The 21,866-nt window shown below is 41.1% G+C and overlaps 1 pseudogene; it reads right to left on the bottom strand.

Annotated features, from left to right (window-relative positions):
* LOC129514754 (growth/differentiation factor 3-like) overlaps positions 1–21,100 on the bottom strand; it is a 43,232-nt pseudogene extending 22,132 nt beyond the window's left edge.
* Positions 21,101–21,866: the final 766 nt, after the last annotated feature.

Genomic DNA, 21,866 nt, shown 5'->3' with positions numbered 1-21,866 from the left:
CTGGAGGGTATTATGCTGAGTGAAGTAAGTCAATCGGAGAAGGACAAACAGTGTATGTTCTCATTCATTTGGGGAATATGAATAATAGTGAAATGGAATATAAGGGAAGGGAGAAGAAATGTGTGGGAAATATCAGAAAGGGACACAGAACATAAAGACTTCTAACTCTGGGAAATGAACTAGGGGTGGTGGAGGGGGAGGAGGGCGGGGGGTGGGGGTGAATGGGTGACGGGCACTGAGGGGGACACTTGACGGGATGAGCACTGGGTGTTATTCTGTATGTTGGTAAACTGAACACCAATAAAAATTAATTTATTAAAAAAAAACAACGGAGAAGGACAAACAGTGTATGTTCTCATTCATTTGGGGAATATGAATAATAGTGAAAGGGAATATAAGGGAAGGGAGAAGAAATGTGTGAGAAATATCAGAAAGGGAGACAGAACATAAAGACTTCTAACTCTGGGAAATGAACTAGGGGTGGTGGAGGGGGAGGAGGGAGGGGGGTGGGGGTGAATGGGTGACGGGCACTGAGGGGTACACTTGACGGGATGAGCACTGGGTGTTATTCTGTATGTTGGTAAATTGAACACCAATAAAAATTAATTTATAAAAAATAAAAAAAAAAGAACTACTCACCTAAGATAAACTTTAGAAGCAATACATTTCTTTCTTTTTTTTTTTAAGATTTATTTATTTGTGAGAGAGAGAGCTTGAGCAGAAGGGTCAGAGGGAGAGGGAGAGAGAATCTGAGGCAGACTCTGAAAGGAGCAGTGAGTGACATGGGGCTCCATCTCAGGACTCTGAGATCAGGATCTAAGCCAAAACTAAGAGTTGAGCATTTAACCAACCGTGCCACACAGGTGCCCCAAAAAGCCAATACATTTCTAAAAGAGAAGAGCTTTATAAAATATATAGAATGATCCTTGCAGACTGACCATTTAACTGCAGGGAAAAGTATGGAGAATAAAAATAATCACTTTCCCTTTTTGTATATGATTCATACACAGTATTTGAACTACCAGAAGATGGATTTACTCATACAGATTAAGAAAAAATTTAACATATGCAAAATGCACAAGTGGTCTTCTAAGGGGCACCTGGGTGGCTCAGTCAATTAAGCATCTGCCTTCAGCTCAGGTCATGATCCTAGGGTTGTGGGACTGAGCCCCATATGGGGCTCTCTACTCAGTGGAGAGCCTGCTTCTCCCTCTCCCTCTGCCGGCCACTCTGCATACTAGTGTTCTCTCTGTCAAATAAATAGATAAATAGTATCTTAAAAACAAAAACAAATGATCTTCGAAGTGTCCACTGTCATTGAAAAATATTCTCAAGTTAATGTCAATTTAACTTCATTGCCTAGTTTTTCTCCATTAAAATATAAGTGAATTTAAAAAAACAAAAAAACGTATGGCATATAAAAGGGAGCACTAGTTTGGAAATGAAGAAACATGAATTCTCTTCCTTCTTCTAGTGTTTACTTTTGTGACTTTTAAGTCTTATGGTGAAGTTTTCTGAAATTTAAAGAAGAGTGGCTTACTATTTTAGGAGACTAATGCTTACACTTTGAGTCAGTTACAAAGTTGTTGGTTATTTTAATATTTTACAAGTAATTTGTACTTCATATTTGAATATATTATTCCTAATAAGAAGGCAAAAGAGAAATTTCTGGGCATTATTAAACATGTATTTTTTCGTATTCCACATATGGCTCTAACCTCTTGCCACACTGCCTGGTTGTGAAAACTCATAGATAACAAATATTTAAAATTATGATATGATCAGTGTGTTTTTTTTCAGAGGCACAACTATACTGTATAATTCATAGAAGACACCCTCTGTGATTGTTAAATAGTTGTTTTATTCACAAAAATAGCAGTATTCATTGGTAGCAATTAATGAATTAGTACCACCTGCCAAGTGTTGTTGTAGTCAACGAACAAAATGCAAATGAAGTAGAAAATATAACTTTTCTTTCAAAGTATAATAACCCACACACTTTTGACAGAATGCCTTAACTCTTTCTGTGATAAAATTGATTTATGCTAAAGAATTGTACCTGGATAATATTTATTCTTGCTTCATGGACACAAGATCTCTGACTAGCTGGCCAGTTCTGCCCAAGAAGAGGTGCAACACTGGAACTTCAAGTTACTTAAAACAGTGTTCTGGAAAAGTTTTTTGTATCATAGTCATTATATACACACACTCACACACACTTACTTATAATTAGTTAGTGGTATGAATGATATGATGATATATTTAAAGACAATGTCAAGGTACATATTTAAACACAATTTCCTGATCCTTGCTACAGCATCAATATGCTCCTGCTTTTTAAATACAATGATGTTTCACTTTTGCTGCAAGTGAATTAACATTTGTTGATATCTATACTAGGTAGAATTGGATTTTACCACCTATGGCAGAAAAGAAAATAATAGTAACTACAACAAGATATGAGTTATTTGTCATCTCACACAAAATAAGTCTGGAGGAAGACAATACAGATTTTACAAAGACTTTTGAAATCTCAGAAACTCAGGTACCTTGGAGGTCTCTGCCCTCCCTACTCTGGGTAATCCTCATCCTCATGTTCCAATATAACTGCTAGAGCTCCAGCCATCTGTATTTGCATTCCAGGCAGTCAGATGGAAGAAAGAGAGAAGATACAGCCAGTCTCTTGTAGAAGACTCCTTAGACCTTACTGATGTAGGAAACAAAGGCAGAAGAAAAATTATTAAATTTCCCTACTACCTACAGCCCATGACGAGTCCTTAAAACAGGCAGAGTGACATTCCTCTAGGAACTCAGCTGCCTCAATGTTAATACCTTGCCAAGGGCAAAAGGAGATCTTAGCACCCCCCCACCCCCGCCAAGATCTTGTGAGTCTTACTTGAACATGTAAAAATTCCTTTGGAAACTTCCTTTATCTCTACTCCCCAAGATACGTGTTGGCAATCATCCCCCAAACACATGGCCCACCGATATCCATCTGAAGAATCTCATGACTACGGTTTTGCTAGACAGTAATGAACAACCTTTTCCCAACAATGGGGAGCCCCCTCAAGGTCCTGGAAGCCTTGCTTCGAAAATCCCTTAGAGACTTATGTTACCCCTCATCCTACCCAACTTGAAAGCACATAATGAGCCACTCCTCGTGACACCAATGCACCTCTTTCTGCCCTCAGGTCCTGTCCCCGTCCTTAATAAAAACACCCCTTTGTACCAAAGCCATCTCAAGAAGTCTTACTTGGCCATTGGCTCCAAACCACAATATCTTCCCTACATCAGTTACCACACAACTCGCTGCAACCATGATCATACCTAGTTGCAAGGAAGGTGAGGACCTCTAGCAGTCTTTTCCTAGGTACCGATATGCAATGGTAAGAATAAGAGTTCCGTTACTAAAGAGAAAATAGATATTGGGGAGCTGCTAACGACTGCTGCTAGCATGCTATTCTGCATGTTTCCAAATGAAGCCATGTTATAAAATAAACACATGTGCGAGAAGAAATAGATCTCCCGGGAGATCTCCCGGGGCACTCAGTCGTGTGGCATCACACGTTAGAGATGCTCAAGTATTCACGGATATGCCCCTTAAGCACGCACTTCGTAGAGTTGAGTTGTTTCTCAGTTAAAAACTATGTGCTTGATAATAAAACTCATTTACATATTAAATAACATCGTAAGGTAAAGATTCTCCTCGTGCAGAAAGAATATAGACAACCACGCATGTCATAAAATTTGTCATGTCTAATATATTCAAACTGTAAAGAAAATGACAAAGATGAACCAAATAAAAAAAATAATGAGGGATCCCTGGGTGGCGCAGCGGTTTGGCGCCTGCCTTTGGCCCCAGGGCGCGATCCTGGAGACCCGGGATCGAATCCCACATCGGGCTCCCGGTGCATGGAGCCTGCTTCTCCCTCTGCCTGTGTCTCTGCCTCTCTCTCTCTCTCTGGGACTATCATAAATAAATAAAAATTTAAAAAAAAAATGAATTAATTTCACTCACTATAGAAATCGTGGGTATTATTTTTGTGGTCCAACATGGAGTTAAGTCCATGAATGTTCATTCCTCGTTCTGACCTCAAATTCCAAGTCCACTAATATTCTGGGGAGAGTCTGTGCATTAGAAGCTGAGCAAGATGCTTTCAATTAGGATTTTTCTCACTAAAAGTCACACAATTCTGGAAGGCCCTACTGGACTGTGTAGCGAGGGTGGAAACTACATCCAAGAAGGTGGCTACACTGGCCCATGTCATACATTGGATGGGCGGTAAAGCTCAAATTCAAATCAGACTTCCTGACACTGTGTGCTTTTTCACCCTTGGCCAAACTCCCACTGTAGTAGTTGACCGATTCTAAGGTTGAGCATCTGAAGAAGAGGTAAGCATAGAAGTGTAGTGGCTTCAAACTACAAAATATGATGAGTGTCCCAAGTCTTAAAACATTCGATGTGCAATGAACGGATATAACAAACACAGCATCCTTGACATGAGTGTCTATAATATAACCCTGAATGCAAACACTGACAGTTCGGAAGAGAGGAGAGTACTTTAGCCCAGCAGCTTGAAATAATAAAGAATAAAAATGCATTATTTAGTATTTCTCATTTAAGCATCTGAGAAAGTTATATAAGCCTGCAGGGCAGGGGTTAACAAATTTTATTTGTGAAGTGCCAGATAGTATATTATTCTAGAGTTTGCAGGCCTACAGTCTTGACCACAATATTCTGGGTTTTGTTCATCCTGTTTGCAATCCTTTAAAAATGTAAAACAGACCCAGACCATATATGACTCCCTGTCTGTAATATGCCAATTTCTGCACAGAGAAGCAATTATTCTTGCATTCAAGAAAACTGAAAACTCGAACTTGTTGGTCTAGATGAAGCTGAGAAGAAAACTAACTTACCATCTAACTTCAAAGTGGTAAAGATAAGAAATGAACCATAATATCGACATGAAGGACCCCCAGAGAAGGCTTCGTTCTGAATTATTGGGGTACAATACTGGACCCCTTTAACCCACGTTCCAGTGTAAACACATCAGCCACTCTTCTGAACCATCCACTCTTGCCTGGGTTTGCCCCTATAGACAAGCAGTATTATTCACCTGTTATGCATAGAGATAGAACTAGACTTGGAAAATTAAAGCTACTAATTCAAGGGGAGATAGATTTTAAGCAAATAGGGAACATAATAGAGAACTGAAGTAATCATATGGCTTTCATTGTTCTTCCTACTTAGACCCTACCTTCTTAGAGCACTATATAATTTTTCTTAATAAATATAAATGTTTGTGAAAGGTGTATTTGATTTCCTAAAGCTCTCAAAGATCGCATTTTCCTGACCTCTCCATTTATTATGCATATTTCTGTAACTTATTTCATTGATTGCTCCACTAAGTAAGCAGCTGCTACAGAAAAATCTGATTTACGTACTGAATGCCTTAATCGGTCTGGATGAAGATAATGCAGTCACAACACCTCCTGTTTTTCCTTTATTCGATTTACTGAGAAATCAATAGCTTAGTGGAGTTCCCGTTTGCAAGCTTATCAAACTTCACATTTGAAAGGACTCCATTTGCTTTCAGATGAGGTGCTGGCTAAACCAAATGCTCTGAAAAGCCTCGAGATGTTGAGCTCTCCAAGAGAGTAAGTTTCTTGGTAGCATCTGAAAAGCATGCATTTAGAGTATGACTGTGACAAAAATCAAATGCATTATGGGCTTGCATTAGTTCCCAAAAGTAATTGTTTGACCGTAATGTAAGGTTATTATTTTAAATATCGCTAAATTCACTGTGGCAGGAATCACCCCTGAGCTGCTACTATTAGAAAATTACATATGTGTTTCATTGAAAAGCTCCCCACTATGGACATTACTTTCCTAACTTTTAAACTGAACAATTCTGGTGCATGGTAATTTGTGAATACATAAACCCGATTATGAAGTGATTATGCTTTTTATGGTCACTCTATTGTCTCAACTGTGGAATCCTGTTTTCTGGCTGTTAGACTTGAAGCCAACCCCATCAAGCCAGGCTAAAGAAATAATAAAATCAGAAATAGAATGCCACTGAATGTAATTATTCCTCTTTCTTCTGTCTTTAATTTAAATGAGAAAACCCAAAAAGCTAATTAACTGGTCCCAGAGGTAAACAGCCAGATCTTTAAGGTAGATAGTTCATGGGCTCCCTTCTGGTCTGGAAGCCAAGTGGTTAGCGTCAGAAACTAGGTAGCAGGCAAACAAGGCCTAAATCTGACCATTTATAAAGGACAAAGCAGCAAGAAGCTTATTGATATTCTTCTCTTTTTTTTTCCATCGAGCTCTAGGCTTGACAGCCAGTTTTCCTGAGAATTGATTGCTTGTACAAAAGATGAACTTGAAACATTCAGCTGCTGATGGATAAAAAAGTGATAAAATACGAAAGCCTGTACTTATGTGCTGATATGGAATGAGCCCATAGCAATGAGGTTGTCTTAGTATTAAATTACATGTGTTGACTTTATGGCCACATGAAGTACTCATTTGCTCTAGATTGCTCTTTCCTTCCTAAGGTGCAGTCTTGGGAGGAGTGACCTTTTGGGTGAGTGTCCTAAGGGTGAAGGCAATATATGTGACATGGCCAGGGTGACTCCAGAGGGCAAAGCTGGATCTTCCTATTAAATAGGCAGGCTGGATTCTGTTACTCATGCCAATGACCCCACACAGGAAATACAGACATAGATACTCATATTTTCCTGCGTGCCCACACAGTGCCTCAGATCAGAAGAGTAGAAAGCACTCTAACAATCGTGCTACCTACCCAGGGCTTTGTGAGGCCTCAAAATGGAACTGAGGTTGGCTTTTCTTAGGACAGCCCAGATTTCACCTGATTCCTGTATTTATCCCCTCTTCCCTCTAATCTATCCTAACTACAAATCTCATCATTCCAGGTCCTTTCCATATTCCTGCACTGGCATTCAGAACCTTCTACGGTTTGACCACTGTCTTAAAGAGGGAGTATAAATATGGGGAAAACCATGGAACAGGAATCCGTAGTTGGAGTCCCCGCACAGTCACAGTCTCTGACAACTCAGACATTAAGAGAATCCATTAATCTCTTGAGTCCTGCCTCAATTTCTTCATTTGCAAAATGATTTTTAATGAGAATGGAGATCCTTTAAAATTCAAAAAACTCTTGAGTCTGCTTATCAAGACGTCTTTCATGCTTCAGACCACCGCTTCAAGACCACTCTCTAGCACACCTCATTATGCTCACCAGACCCCCTCCAAAGACCCCAAATTCACAAGTCATTTAAGACCCTTCCTCCTTTAAGTCTGCTTCACAAAATCTACCCTCCTCCCACCCACCTGTCCCAGCACAAGTCTTCCCTGACTCCCTAGTCAGGTTTAATTTCTCTCTTACCCACACTCACCTGTTATCCAACTTATTTTTAGATTTGCTTATCATCCCTAGTAAATTATGAGGTCAGGAAGGCAGGCACACTACATTTTATATTTGTGATCCTAAGCCACTTAGTACAGTGTAACCTCATTAATATAACCACAGGTAAAATATAACCACAGGTAAAATCAAAATAACCACACATAAAATTGATTAAAATTTGATTCAGGGATCCCTGGGTGGTGCAGCGGTTTGGCGCCTGCCTTTGGCCCAGGGCGCGATCCTGGAGACCCGGGATCGAATCCCATATCGGGCTCTGGGTGCATGCATTCCCTAAAGAGCCTGCTCTCTCCTCTGGAGCTGCCTGTGTCTCTGCCTCTCTCTCTCTCTCTGTGTGTGACTATCATAAATAATAAAATAAAAAAATGGTAATGGGGGATGGTTTATTCTTATGTACTATAGAGAAGCTCTCTAGAAGGATGCATAAGCTTCTCCCTGTATTGGGTCAATGGAAGGAAAGAAAATTTTTATCATAAATACTTTTTAATTAATTGATGATTTTTGAATGATATAAAAGGATGCATATGACCTATTCCAAATTTAAGAAAATAGTATTATTAAATTGTAATTCTTGAAGGAGATAAAATCAATATCTGGAGATGTTTATAGAAATAATCAATAATTCAAGAAAATCCAATTCACTTCTTTCTTCTAGATTTGCCTTGGTTGAGATGTGCCACCTTAGGTACATTCATATTTCTATATCCTTGAATAGTATCATCAATTGCAACCTGTTACTTTTTTGTGAGTTTAGAGTAAACTTAAATATAAACTGAATGTGTGCATGTTTGATGAAGAAACGTAAGCTAAACAAATAAATAATAAATAAATAAATAAATGTAAGCTAAAGCAAACATCAAGTGTAAATGTCATCTAGAAACCACCTTATACGAAATAACATAATTTTTTAACGAAATGTCCCCTTAAAATGTTCTAAGACAAAGCAGTTTTCAAATGAATAGGTACTGCTTAATAATTAGGTTCTTTTTTAAGCCAATAGTATATAAACTTTGCATAATTCTACATATACTTTTCAAAGCTATATGTTTTTCATTGCGCTAATGCTGATATTAAGTCTGACCTTCTAGGAGAAGGAGTTTCTGTTATTGTCACTTGTTTATTATTTTTAAGACTTTGTTTTTTTAGAGCACTTTTAGATTCACAGCATAATTGAGAGGACGGTACAGAGATTTCCCACATACACCTTGATGCACACATGCACAGCCTCCTCATTATAAACATCCCCCACAAAGTGGTATTTTTGTAACAATTGATGAACCTACGCTGACACATATTAATCATGCAAAGTTCATAGTTTACATTTGGGTTCATTCTTGGTATTGTATATTCTACGGATTTGGACAATTTTATATGTCCAATTTTTTTTTTTAAGCCAATAATATTTTTATTTATTTATGATAGTCACAGAGAGACAGAGAGAGAGGCAGAGACACAGGCAGAGGGAGAAGCAGGCTCCATGCACCGGGAGCCTGACATGGGATTCGATCCCGGGTCTCCAGGATCGCGCCTGGGCCAAAGGCAGGCGCCAAACCGCTGCGCCACCCAGGGATCCCTATATGTCCAATTTTATACATTTTATGGTATGTCTTCACCTTTATTATATCACACAGAGAAATTTCCCTGCCCTAAAAATTCTCTGTGTGACTCCTACTCAATCCTTCCTATTCGCTAACCTCTGGCAATCACCAATCCTTGTATCGTCTCCATCGTTTTGCCTTTTCTAAAATGTCACATAGCTGGAATTATGTAGCCTTTCCAGATTGAGTTCTTTCACTTGGTAACACGCATTTTTTTAAGTTTCCTCCAGGTATTTTTGTGGCTCACTTTTTTAAGCACCAAGTAGTATTTCGTTGTCTGGATGTACCACCAACTGAAATAGGTCTTGCTTGACTGCTTCCAAGTTTTCATAATTGCAAAAAAAAAACAAAACAAACAAAACCAAAAAAAAAAAAACCAGCTGTGAATACCATGTTTAGGTTTTTGTGTAACAAAAGTCACCAACTCCTTCAGGTGCATACCAAGAAGCACAATTGCTAGATCATATGGTAAGAATGTGCTTAATTTTGCAAGAAATTGCCAAACTGCCTTCTGAAGTGGCTGTACCATTTTTCATTCCCACCAGCATGGGTGAGAGTTCCTGTTGTCACGTCCTTACTAGCATTGGGTGGTGTGAAAGCTCCAGACCTTGGCCATTCCTATAGTGGTGTGGTGGTACCTTACTGCTGTTCCAATTTGCAGTTCCTTGATGACATATCACGTAGAACATCTTCTCATGGTCTTATTTGCCATCTGCATCTCTTCTTTGGTGAGGTGTCAGTTAAGGTCTTTGGCCCATTTGTTTAAATTAGGTTTGTTTAATTCATTTTTTTACTGTTGAGTTCTAAGAATTATGTGTATATTTTGGATAACAGTCCTTTATCAGATGTGTCTTTTGCGAATATTTTTTCCCCAGTCTGTTGTTTGTTCTTTCATTCTCTTGACATTTTCTGTCACAGAGCATAAGTTTTTAATTTTGATAAAATCCAGCTTATCAATTCTTTCTTTTGTAGATCATGCTTGGTGTCATATCTAAAGAAGTCATAATCAGACTCAAGATCATCTAGGTTTTCTCCTATGTCATACTCTAGGTGTTCTAAGGTTTTGCATCTTACATGTAGATCTGTGATCCATTTTTGAGTTTAGTTTTTATGAAGGGTATAAGATCTATGTCTGGATTCATTTTCTTCACATGTAGATGTTCCAGGACCATTTGTTGAAATACTACTTTTACTCCATTGTGTTGTCTTTGCTCCTATCTTAAAAATCAGTTGACTGGTATTTATGTGGGTCTATTTCTGGACTCTCTGTTCTGTTCCCTTGATCAATTTGTCCGATCTTTTGCCAATGGCACACTGTCTTGATTACAGAAGAATTTTATTTTACATTCATGCAATAATCAAAACTACTTATTTGGTTAAAAATGTATGATAGCGCTATAAGTGTATATCTAAGGAGATAATTAAAGGCTTACCACAATTATATGTTTCTTTTTTTATGTTTCATTTATTTAGCAAATCTTATTATCTACTCTTTATTACTCTGTGTTATATATACTCTGTATTGTATTACATGTTAGAGATACAGTAAGCACACAACAGACATGACTCCTGCCCCCTCATGAACCTTTCAGTTAAATGAAATATGGTTCATTTACTTGTATTATATTTTTTTAAGATTTTATTTATTTATTCAGGAGAGATATATAGAGAGAGGCAGAGACATAGGCCGAGGGAGAAGCAGGCTCCCCCAGGGACCCTGATACAGGACTCAATCCCAGGACCCCGGGATCACACCCTGCCTGAGCCTAAGGCAGGCTCAACCACTGAGCCACCCAGTCATCCCCATTTGTATTATATTTATGCTCACTTTTTTCTAATATGTCTATGTAATTTTGTGGAACTGAATTATCTCCAAAGTAAGTATAATGATTCAAACAAATCAGTGGGGTTTATGTAGCTAGGAGGAGATATTTTGTAGCCTTGCCAGTCATAATAAGGAAAAAAAAAAAGCATTAACCCTAGTCCTACAACTCCATGAGACCTGTCATTAAAAAACCTGCTATAGACACATGGTTCATAAATCCCAAAATTTCTCCAAAGTTAGTCACAAAAGTTTCCCAATAGACAGTGGTTCCTAAGATTGTGCTTCCAAAGTCCTCAACTCTAAATGCAAGAAACGGCTAACCAGTGGACACCTGGCACTGGCTGGTGTATAAAAGGCTGAGAGTCATAGGGACGCCTGGGCGGTGCAGTGGGTTAAGCGTCGGACTCTTGGTTTCAGCTCATATCTGATCTCAGGGTCGTGAGATCCAGTCCCGCATGGGGCTCTGCACTCCGTGGGGAAGTCTGCTTGAGGTTCTCTCTCCCTCTTCCTCTGCATTTCCCCTCCTCATTCTCACGGTCAAGCTCGCTCTCTTCTCTCTCTCTCTCTCTCAAACAGATAAATCTTAAAAAGAAAGACTGAGAGTCATAGACATACATAATATCCACCATATACACAGAACAAAATCTCATGGTCTCTAAATGTGAGGAGACTAGTGAACAGAATGAAGAGAAGGGAAAAAGAAACTACATATAAACGGAGAATGAAAAAAATAAATATTTTGAGACAATGACTGCATTTCCTTCGCTACTTCTTATATGAGATATTATATTGTGCTATTCCTAATGGATCCCCACTTGCTCACTTACGCAGTTTAATGGTCACATTCCATTACACACAATCTTGATAATTTCTTGAAAATGAAGCTTTTGTTTTATAGTCAGAGTATCTCAGGATTCAGAGAGAACTATTTTTGAATCAGTGGGTATAAATTCCTACCGTATCCAACTAACAATAAAAATATTTTATGATACATTTCTTCTTTTTTCTAGGCACTGGGATAGATGCTGGGAATGCAGACTGGAAGAGAATATGGTCCCTACCTTTGAGAGAAGGGAGACATACCTGAATCCAAATAATGAAAGCAATAAGGTGTCATTATGCAGTCAGTAGGCTTTTCTTTTGAATATGTCATTTTTCCTAAAGAGAAATACTCCAATTTTGTGCATGAGGTTTGGGTGGTATATTATTGGACCCCAGCTACATGATCCAAGCAGGAAAAAGGAGTCCTCATTTATGCAGCATGGCTACTACCGCCGTTCTCGTCTCCTTTCCCCAAGACTTTCAGGTTTGTGGTGGATAAATCTACTTCTCGTTGGCTTTTCTGCCTTAACTCAGGCTTTAGTTTCAATTTCTATGGACTTCTAGGTCAGTTACCATGCACGTGTTGCATTTATAGCTTCAAAAATATGGGGCCCATTCATCTGCTACTACAGATACTCAGATTTATGCATTTCAAAATTCTTTATTGTGATTTTTGAGTCCTAAGAAAGAAGTGGGAAGTAAATGTCCATTTCCAGGCTGCCATTTTTATTTGGAAGAGCTGGTTCCTTTTCTAAGTGCTGATACATTATGTTTTTGGTAGCTACGTTGGCACTTGGCCCACAGTCAACACCTCGTCAGTCTTTAGTGTAAATTTTTATTTATTTATATTTTGTTTGTTTGTTTAGGGGATTTTTTTCTTCCCATTTGCCAATCTCTAGCCTTCAGGAATAGTTCCCATTACCATAGATCACCGTCACTGCTTCAGCAGTCTGACTCTGGCACAGATTCTCTTAGGCGCCAGAATTTAATTTGTCCAGGCAAGAAGACAAGAACCCATGGAAGTGGCTGGGTGTTCTCCTGTAATGTCTTCATTCGGCTTCAAAATCTATTCCCTAAGTTACCACTATTTGAGCTACTATTTCTGACCAAAGATCACTCCCCTAACAGAAAAGATGAAAAGCAATGTAGAAACTCAAGAGTGCTACTGACGCTTCGTCATTTCCTGATACTAAGTTATCAGCCCCAAGAAACAGATGATAACTTCCTTAATTCTCTTGATTTTTCTGAATAGAACTAAAATAGTGTGTGTTACTCTTCCAGCACTGTTGGTAAGTGTCAGGTCATTAGAGACATGGTAGTTGCCATGGCGTAGTCCTTAAGGCGACAGGTTTTGGAGAGGCTCTACCTGCATTTAAAGCCTGAGTCCATCACTTACTAATTATGTGACAATTAGTCAATTTTGTTTCCTCATCTACAAAAAGAAGTGATGGCATCTGCTGCACAACGCTTTTGTGAAATTCTAACATGCAAGTATATAAAGCACTTGACTCAGGACCTAGACACGAGAAAATAGTTGAGAGGGGATCCAGTAAGAGTGCCTAAGGCCTCCACTGTCTGTGCAAACCAAAGCAAAGAGCGTGGGAAATACACAAAGTGCGTGTGAAGAGCTGCTAAGTAACACGGCACAGGCTTCCTCGACAGTTAGTGGGATGACATTTGTGGTCATAGTAGGGCAGCTTGCTGTGTCCAAACTCTGGTTCCTCTAGGAAAACACAGTCCTCAAGACAAGCCTCTGTGCTCTGCAAAAGCTGATCCCACTTCCATGAGCAGAGGGGAGCCCTGCATAGTTCAGGCCAGCAGGCATAGACCACTTGCCAGCCAAAACTGACTGCCTAGAGATGGGCTCTGACCAAGAAATGCAGGAAAATGTGCACTAGGGCTTTTAAGAAAAGAGCTTTGTTGCCTTTACTGGAAATCTACAGAATATTCTTAACTGCTAGGTATGACTGTGGCCACTAGCAGTAGCTGAAAGCCATCTGTAATGCTTTAGGATGGCTAAGCAGTCAGATCACAGGCTACCTTGCTAAGCGACCAGATCGAGCCTCACCTAGAACTCAGACTAACTCTTGACCTTATTTTACATGAGCAATAAACTGTTTATTGCTTAACCTAATCTGAGTCGAGTTGGTCCCCAAAGTATCCTAACTAACACAACAATGGAATAGCGTTGCCTCCTCAAAGGAAACAGAGGCAAGTAAGTGTTGGGTACAAAGAGGAAATGGTGTAGAAATGTGTGTAGAAATCTGAAATTGTATGCATGAGGAAGCACCCAGAGAAACAGCCCACGGGGGCAGAAAAGAAGTGCTATGTTGAACGTAAGCTCCAGGCCACCCAGAGGAAAGAAATGCACACTCCTTCATTTCTGTAACACATTACTATTTCCATTCAGCCAACTACTAAATTTTTCTGTACGTGGAGAATCCCAGCTGAGCTTAAAATTACATCCAGATTGCTAGTTATGGGAGACAGATGACCTCCTGGAGTATGTTGTCATGGCTTCATTTGATCGAATGAAGTCGGGCTTTAAGGAGGAGCTCTAAAGCAATTGAAGAGGACTTTTGGTTGCAAAAAGTCTATCAAGGATAGAAGAGGAAATAGATTTTGTGAATGTTTCGATTTTTTTGGCAATGAAGTACAAGGCCAATATGCTGAAGTTACATTTTGAAAAGTCACTGTCCAGGATGCCTGGAGATTTGTTTCAGTGTCCTGCTTTATCTGGATGACTTCACCACATAGGTCCGCTGTAAGGGACATTCTACTCTAATGACCAAACATAGCTGGGTGTGCTGTGGAATGGGTGGGCACGGTATGAACGGTAAAGGTGCATAGGGCACCCTCTGAGGGGGAAGGTCAAGGGTGCAGCCCGGCTTGCAGCTGAGTCAACATTCAGTAGAGTCAGGACCCAGGCTAACTGCAGGGCCAGTTTGGACCAGAGTTGTCCTACAGAAACGCCAAGGATAACAACCAGTAGAGATTGTTACGTTAGCCTCATACTTTGACACAGAATTATTTTTTTATTTTTTTTATTTATTTATGATAGTCAGAGAGAGAGAGAGAGAGAGAGAGAGGCAGAGACACAGGCAGAGGGAGAAGCAGGCTCCATGCACCAGGAGCCCGACGTGGGATTCGATCCCGGGTCTCCAGGATCACGCCCTGGGCCAAAGGCAGGCGCCAAACCGCTGCGCCACCCAGGGATCCCTTGACACAGAATTAAAGAGAAAAAGAGTTGGATTGCTTTTCAAGTGACTCATGGGTAAGATTATAGAATTGGGGTTTTTCTCCCTCATAAATCTCTCTTTAGTGTTGGAGTTAACAGGGCTGAGTTCATGTATGTGAAGAATTTAGAAAAAAAAAAGGCCTGGCTATAAGCATTAGCCATTAATATTCTTACTGTAGGACAAAACATGCTGAATGTCAGAGAAAGTCCTCTGATCCACAGGCCTGGGCCTGTTATTAGGCTCAACCCTGCCTGACCCCTCCAGATTCTCCTATCCAGAATTGCCACATATTAGCACCAGGCTCCTTCCTCTGAAGCCATTAATTCCACAGGCAGAGATATGAGATAAATGGAGGGCCGTGCCAGGGGTGGCGGAGGGTCACTTCCTTTCAAAACTATGACAGACATTTGGCCATATGCCCTTGCAAGGCCTCAGATCTTAGGACTCTTGGTCTTGAGTCTGGGAGCACCCTGAAGGTGCAATTATGCCAAATCTGGGATTTTTGGAGGAGGCTGTGGGGCAAGAGGTTGTGAGTACTGCACAGGGAGGGAGCTCCGAGCTCATTTACCAGCCTGAGTAGCATTATCCATCAGTATCACCTCGGTCCCTTCTAAGCATGAACAATCCTTGTCCACCGCAGGCTCTCGGGACACATCCCACAGTGAGTGGTCTCCATCAGAGACCAATGAGGCGGTGGCTGCCTCACCTGGGCTAGATGGTGTGGAGTGTGGACGGAAAGATAAAATCAATAGCTAAGAGTTGGGAAGTGCTTGTTCTTCCCTCCAAAAGTTGGGACAAAGGTCGGGGGGGGGGGGGAAGAACAGCGGCACTAAGTGGAGTTGAAGGGACTGTGACCTTTGCATTCCCTAGGGATGGCATTTTTAGAAAGCTTGATGATTCAAGGGGCCATACTGTATATTTTTGTCAGTGGCAATCGATTTGCATTTCAGATAACTAATCGTGATGGTAGGGGGAAAAACAGAAAAATTATGAGTAATTATATTGTTAATTAAATTATTACACGCCGAACAGGCAGTGTGATTTGAGGTCAGGATGCCTTAGGCTACTAAAGAGCCGCCAGTAGGTTTAGGGTCAAATTTAAGGAGTGAGAACTCCTCACCCCTTCCACATCATCTGCCTATCACTAGGGTGCTAAGGGGCCAAGCTTGCCTACAGTGGTGATAAAAACCAGGAAAAAGTCAGGATCTAACCTGATTCCGACTTAATTCTGAAGCAGAATAGAACCAGACAGCCTTGATCTAAGCGACTTGTCTGTGGTGTTGGCCCCTTTCAGGTGCTACTTCAAAGCCTGTTCCTGGTGGCCTAGAAATTCTAGGGCTCCCAGCTTGAGCCCATTCCCTTCAAGGGAGGAATCCTCACACCTGGTTTCTCTGAAGTATGCTTCAGTCAAGGAATAAAAGATCCTATTATTCCCAGGGGATCCCCTAACAAAGGATAGAACTTTCTAGGAACTCTATGCCCAAGCTGAAAGGCAATGGAGCTAAAGAACAAATAGATTTCCCAGACATGACAATCAATTGCTCCATCTCCACTCCCATTTCTTGTATTTTGGGGAGAAGCCTTAGCAGCCTTTCTCCATTTTGGTTACAAGGGGGTAAAAACAGCCACCTCCATTTATTTACGTAAGTTGAAGAAGAAGCTCAGAGTGGGTTTTCCTTTGGGCTACCACAGGCCTTTGGGATGATACCGTGGCACAGAACAGCAGTGATGGACTATGCACGTAGGACCAGCTTTCATTACAGAATGAATGTAAGCCTTATAGAAAGTCCTCAGAGAACTGTGATGAGGGCCAGGGGGTTAAGGTGGTAGATTGAGGAAGATTGCAGCCACTTTCTAAATTGTGGCTAGAGAAAAGTGTCATTTGTGTGAAGTATCCCGACTCTGGGATACTGACACCAATGCATAGAGGCCAGAATAACAAATGGCTTTTGGGCCCCAGTGAGCCCAGCTCAACCCAGGTAGGATCAGAATGACAACACGCAACCCTATGGGAAAAAGGCCTCACAGCAAAATCAAGGACCGGGAGTCAGGGCAGGATAGAGAGAGAGAAAGAAATCTTGAGGGAGTACGTCCAGGAGAGATGCTCCCCGCTGGCTGAGGGTGACGAGTGGCCCATGAGAGATGTGCCAAGAATCCAGGGCTAGAGCCCAGTGCCCAGGGCCAGCTGGCCAGAACAAAGAAGCCAGTCCTAATTCTTTGCCACCAGAAGAACCCTGGAAGAACTCTTTCCAATCAGTCCATGAACCTTCAAGCGTTGGCCTCGACAGAGTGGACATGTGGGACAACGGCTACTTTTAGGAGAAGCTGGAGTTCATGGTACTTAAACCCTGACATGCTCAACCTTGCAAAACCCCAGATTCCCAAATGCCTCATTCCTATCAACTTCCACCAATCCACATACGGGAGGAGAAGCACCAAAGATACTTCCTTCCGGTAGCCATTTGGAGTCTTCAGATACTGCAAAGAAGGCGATAGAATCTGGTGCCCAAGCAAGCTCCCCACCATCTCAAGCTTGGCACCAAGACCCCGGGTAATTAATCATGTAAGTGAGGTCATGACAGAGGTGCATGTTCTCCACATGGGGATCTCGGCTACAAAGTCTGGTGTGACTTCAAGAGGCTCCTTCTCTAACAGGGACGCACTAATAAAGTAAACCCGAGGAAGGCCGAGGCAGGCCGTTACAACGTGCCCCTCGACTTTGGAAGAGTCAGGCCTCTGATGAAGTCACTGCGGTGATGGCAGTGAAACAAAGCCCCGCAGCTTGGGAGAGATGTCCAACATGTAGGAGTCTTCAAAATGGTGAAAACTCATGCAGGCCTCCCTCTGTGCCAGGCACCCTTCCAACACTTCCCAGGGGTGCAACTGACACACTTAATCCTCTCAACAATTCTGTACCGGTGGGTACTACTACTACTACCACCCCCATTGTACAGGAGAGGACATGGAGGTACAGGCGTTACATGACTTGCTGAAGGGCACACAAAGTGACAAAGTGAGGATTTAAACCCAGGCAGAGGGACACCTGGGTGGCTCGGTGGTTGAGCATCTGCCTTTGGCTCAGGTCGTGACCCCGGATCCTGGGATCGAGTCCTTCTGAAGGACATCTAGGGAATTTTTCAGCTATAAACCATCCTTATTTACTCTAAAGTACACTGTCTGGTGGTTTTAAGAACTTCATCCAATTACTGGTGACGACCACAAGATGGCCCCAGATCATTGCTCTCACCAAGTATTCCATCCAGTTTCCTGAGTTGTTTTTCAAGAAACACTGAGAAAACGGTGTTTTTGTTTTACAGAGATTTTTGACACTGGAAGACATTGTTGTTTCTATTTTTCTTTCTTCTTCTTCTTCTTCTTTTTTTTTTTTTTTTTTGCTTACCATATCCTTGTTAAAGTACATTTTCAATGGAAGGATATACGTTTAGAGATGGACCTAAAGAGAATTTAACCATGGTTGATAGCTAATCAAATCATTTTGCTGTATTGGAATTATGATCTGAAATTAGGTTTTTTTGGTCCCTGTTCACTTAAGTGCACATAGTATCTAGTATTTTTATAACTAATTCACAAAATTTAGCTATTGGGGAATATTAGTACAAAGAACTTTTTTTTTTAAGCTTTCATTTAGAAGATTGACCTCAAGACACTTCAGTTTTTGAACTTTGCTTTTCAGAACAAATGCAATTTATGGGGCTTTCATAGTATTTTTTTTAACGGTATTTGCTTTCATAGTTCAAGATTCCAAGTGGTTCAGTAAATGTATTTAAGAATTAATGTAGAAAGTTAAAATGCAGCAGAATCCTCAATCTTTCTGGTCTTAGTACTACTGCCTCAGTGATGCTTTTGTCTACCCTGGAATTTTTCTGGTTTGAAATGCTAAAACCATTAATTGCAGGGAAAGGTGTTTTCTCACTGATCTCCTCAGTAGCCTGAGTGAGATTGTGATGCTGCTGTTAAATCCTCCTCCCAGGCTCCCCGCTTGGAGTTTACTTTTAGCATTTTATTTTGCCTAGAAATTGGAGTTCTGCTGTTCCTCCTTCCTGGAGAAACTGCTGGCTTATACTTAGCTTATCTCCAGCATGGACTTCTGGATCAACTGTGAAAATGTCTCTTTCTGGCCCCAAATTTGCATTTTTAATTGCTTTTTAAGAGATGCATCTTATGCATGCAAATTTCAAAATACACAACACTTTACATTAAAAAAAGAGCCACCTTGGGCAGCCCAGGTGGCTCAGCGGTTTAGCACCACCTTCAGCCCAGGGCATGATCCTGGGGACCCAGGATAGAGTCCACGTCGGGCTCCCTGCAAGGAGCCCGCTTCTCCCTCTGCTTGTGTCTCTGCCTCTCTCAATGTGTCTCTCTGAACAAAAAAAAAAACCTTAAAAAAAAGCACATCTAAGCAGGATGGCCAAAACACAACACAGACACATGCACACACATATGCATTTATTTTTATATGGCATTTTTACTTTACACCTATGGATTATTCTAACTTATTTACATCTGGATTTGAACTTGGGGTCCATGCAGGACCCCTCGAGAAGGCCCATAAGCCCATTTACCACAGCTCTAACCCTCTTCTTTTTCACCTGTCAGCTTCATTCATTCTTATACTCTGCCTGGACTCCATGCATTTGAAGTTGTGACTCCTGCCTTAAGTAAGGATTCTGAATCAGGCCAGGAAGGACAAGTGCACCTGGGGGAAAAGGCAAATCAGAAAGAGTTTGTCTTATGAATGGATAATTAATTCACAGATTGGAAGCCAGTTTGACTTTAAGGGCGTTAAACAAGACTTTAGGATTTGAAGGTCAGAAGCACAAGTGAAATAAAGGATTTTCCACCTGTACTTCTGTGACTCTCTAGCTCATTTTTCACAGAATTTAGAATAGAAAGAGGCATGTGTTGTAAGGAAAACCTACATGATAATGAACATGAGATGGGTAAATATTAGAACTCAATGATGGGCCTCTCGGCAGCACAACTCAGAACACAACAGGGAGGACAGTTTTTTCACACAATGGAGGATTTGCTCAGGTTACAACCAACCTGGAAGTTGTTGTGCCAAAACCTAGAACAGGATGAGACTTTCTCAGTGAGGGATCAATCAGAGAGAGGGGATGCTGCACAAATACGGAGACATCATCTTTGGAGACTAAAGAATTAGGCCAAGCATCTTGCTAATAAAGCTGGGAGCTAAACAACTTCATTAAGCTCTGTGCAATGAATACAGGTCAGGATGGCCATAGACAGACATTACTTAGAACCTAACTCCTCTGAGTGACTGTGGATGGAGAGAAAATCCTCTGTAGCCAGTGATTAAGTCAATGTTATTAAAAAAAAAAAAAAAACACAGCCTAGCTGGGATCAGTTAAGGATATCAAGCCCAAACAAAGAACAAGCGAGAGTAGACTATACAGGCTGATCAAGTCAGATAGTTCTCCTTTTTTCATGTGGATGAGTGTGCGTGTAGATAAAATAAAGTTTTAAAACATAACTTTAGGGATCCCTGAGTGGCGCAGCGGTTTAGCGCCTGCCTTTGGCCCAGGGCGCGATCCAGGAGACCCGGGATCGAATCCCACTTCGGGCTCCCTGCATGGAGCCTGCTTCTCCCTCTGCCTGTGTCTCTGCCTCTCTCTCTGTGTGTGTGTGTGACTATCATGAATAAATAAATAAAATCTTAAAAAAAAAATAAAACATAACTTTAGAATTCTCAGCTCTCAGGTCTTATTTCCAGTCCATCATCAAATACCTCCCAGAAGCATCAGTGGAAGAAAACTACGCTTGTTACCTCACTGGGATTTTCTTGTCCCCTGACTTATACCTAGTCATAGGGGGCTTATAACACAAAGACAGGAGACACTGCAGAACAAGAGTGGCAGGGGTGGGATGAAACCAGCAAGACACAAAATTTGGGGTGGAACTCCCTCTCCAGGTGGTGCAGGTGCAGAGCCAGCATGTTTAGTGAGTGCCACCTTAAATTCTGCATCCTCCGTACCTCATTTGCCACACCTTAGTCCTTAGCTTCATGGGTTCTCTCCCCATATTGGCCTTTTTCACAAAGTTCAAGCGAGGCATATTTGGTGGCGTTGCCGCTATATGTCCAAGCAAAAGCTTGGCAGGAAAAACTGGATTCTTCACCTGCATGCTTGCCAACATGTCTCCTTCACCACCAGCTGTTCCCTGAGACAGGACAGAAGCAGCAATTTCAGCTGTCTTATTCCACCCACCCCAGCAGCTGCTGGGACCTGCTCCAGGCAGCACACAACAGGTGTGTGTGTGTGTGTGTGTGTGTGTGTGTGTGTGTGTGAGCATATATGGGTCAGTGTGTGTGTGTGGTGTATATGAGAGACATGCTTTCAACACTTGTCATGATGTAAACTGTTCTTTCAACATTTTTTCCATAAAACCTCTTTATTCTTTAAATTTTGTTTACTTATTTTTTTAACCCAAGTATAGTTAATATACAGGGCTATATTCGTTTCAGGTATACAACATGGTGATCCAACACTTCTCTACACTACTCAGTGCTCATCGCAACAAGTGTACTGCATCTTCTCCTGCCCCTGTCTCCCTACCTCCCCTCTAGAAACTGTCATTTTGTTCTCTGTTGAAGAGTCTGTTTGTTGTTTATCTTTTTTTCTTTGCTCATTTAGTTTCTTAAATTCCACTTATGAGTCAAATCATACAGTATTTGGCTTCCTCTGACTTTTTCACTCAGCATTGTACTCTCTAGCTCCATCCATATTGTTGTAAATGGCAGTCTTTTTATGGTTGAGTCATATTCCAGTGTGTGTGTGTGTGTGTGTGTGTGTGTGTGTGTGTGTGCATGTGCCACGTCTTCTTTATCCATTTATTTATGGATGGACACTGGGGTTGCTTCCATATTTTAGCTATTGTAAATAATGCTGCA

Source organism: Nyctereutes procyonoides, unplaced genomic scaffold, assembly GCF_905146905.1.
Source record: "Nyctereutes procyonoides isolate TBG_1078 unplaced genomic scaffold, NYPRO_anot_genome, whole genome shotgun sequence".
NCBI classification, from domain to species: domain Eukaryota; kingdom Metazoa; phylum Chordata; class Mammalia; order Carnivora; family Canidae; genus Nyctereutes; species Nyctereutes procyonoides.
Note: the sequence above shows the minus strand (reverse complement) of the source record. Positions and strands in the feature narration are given on the sequence as shown.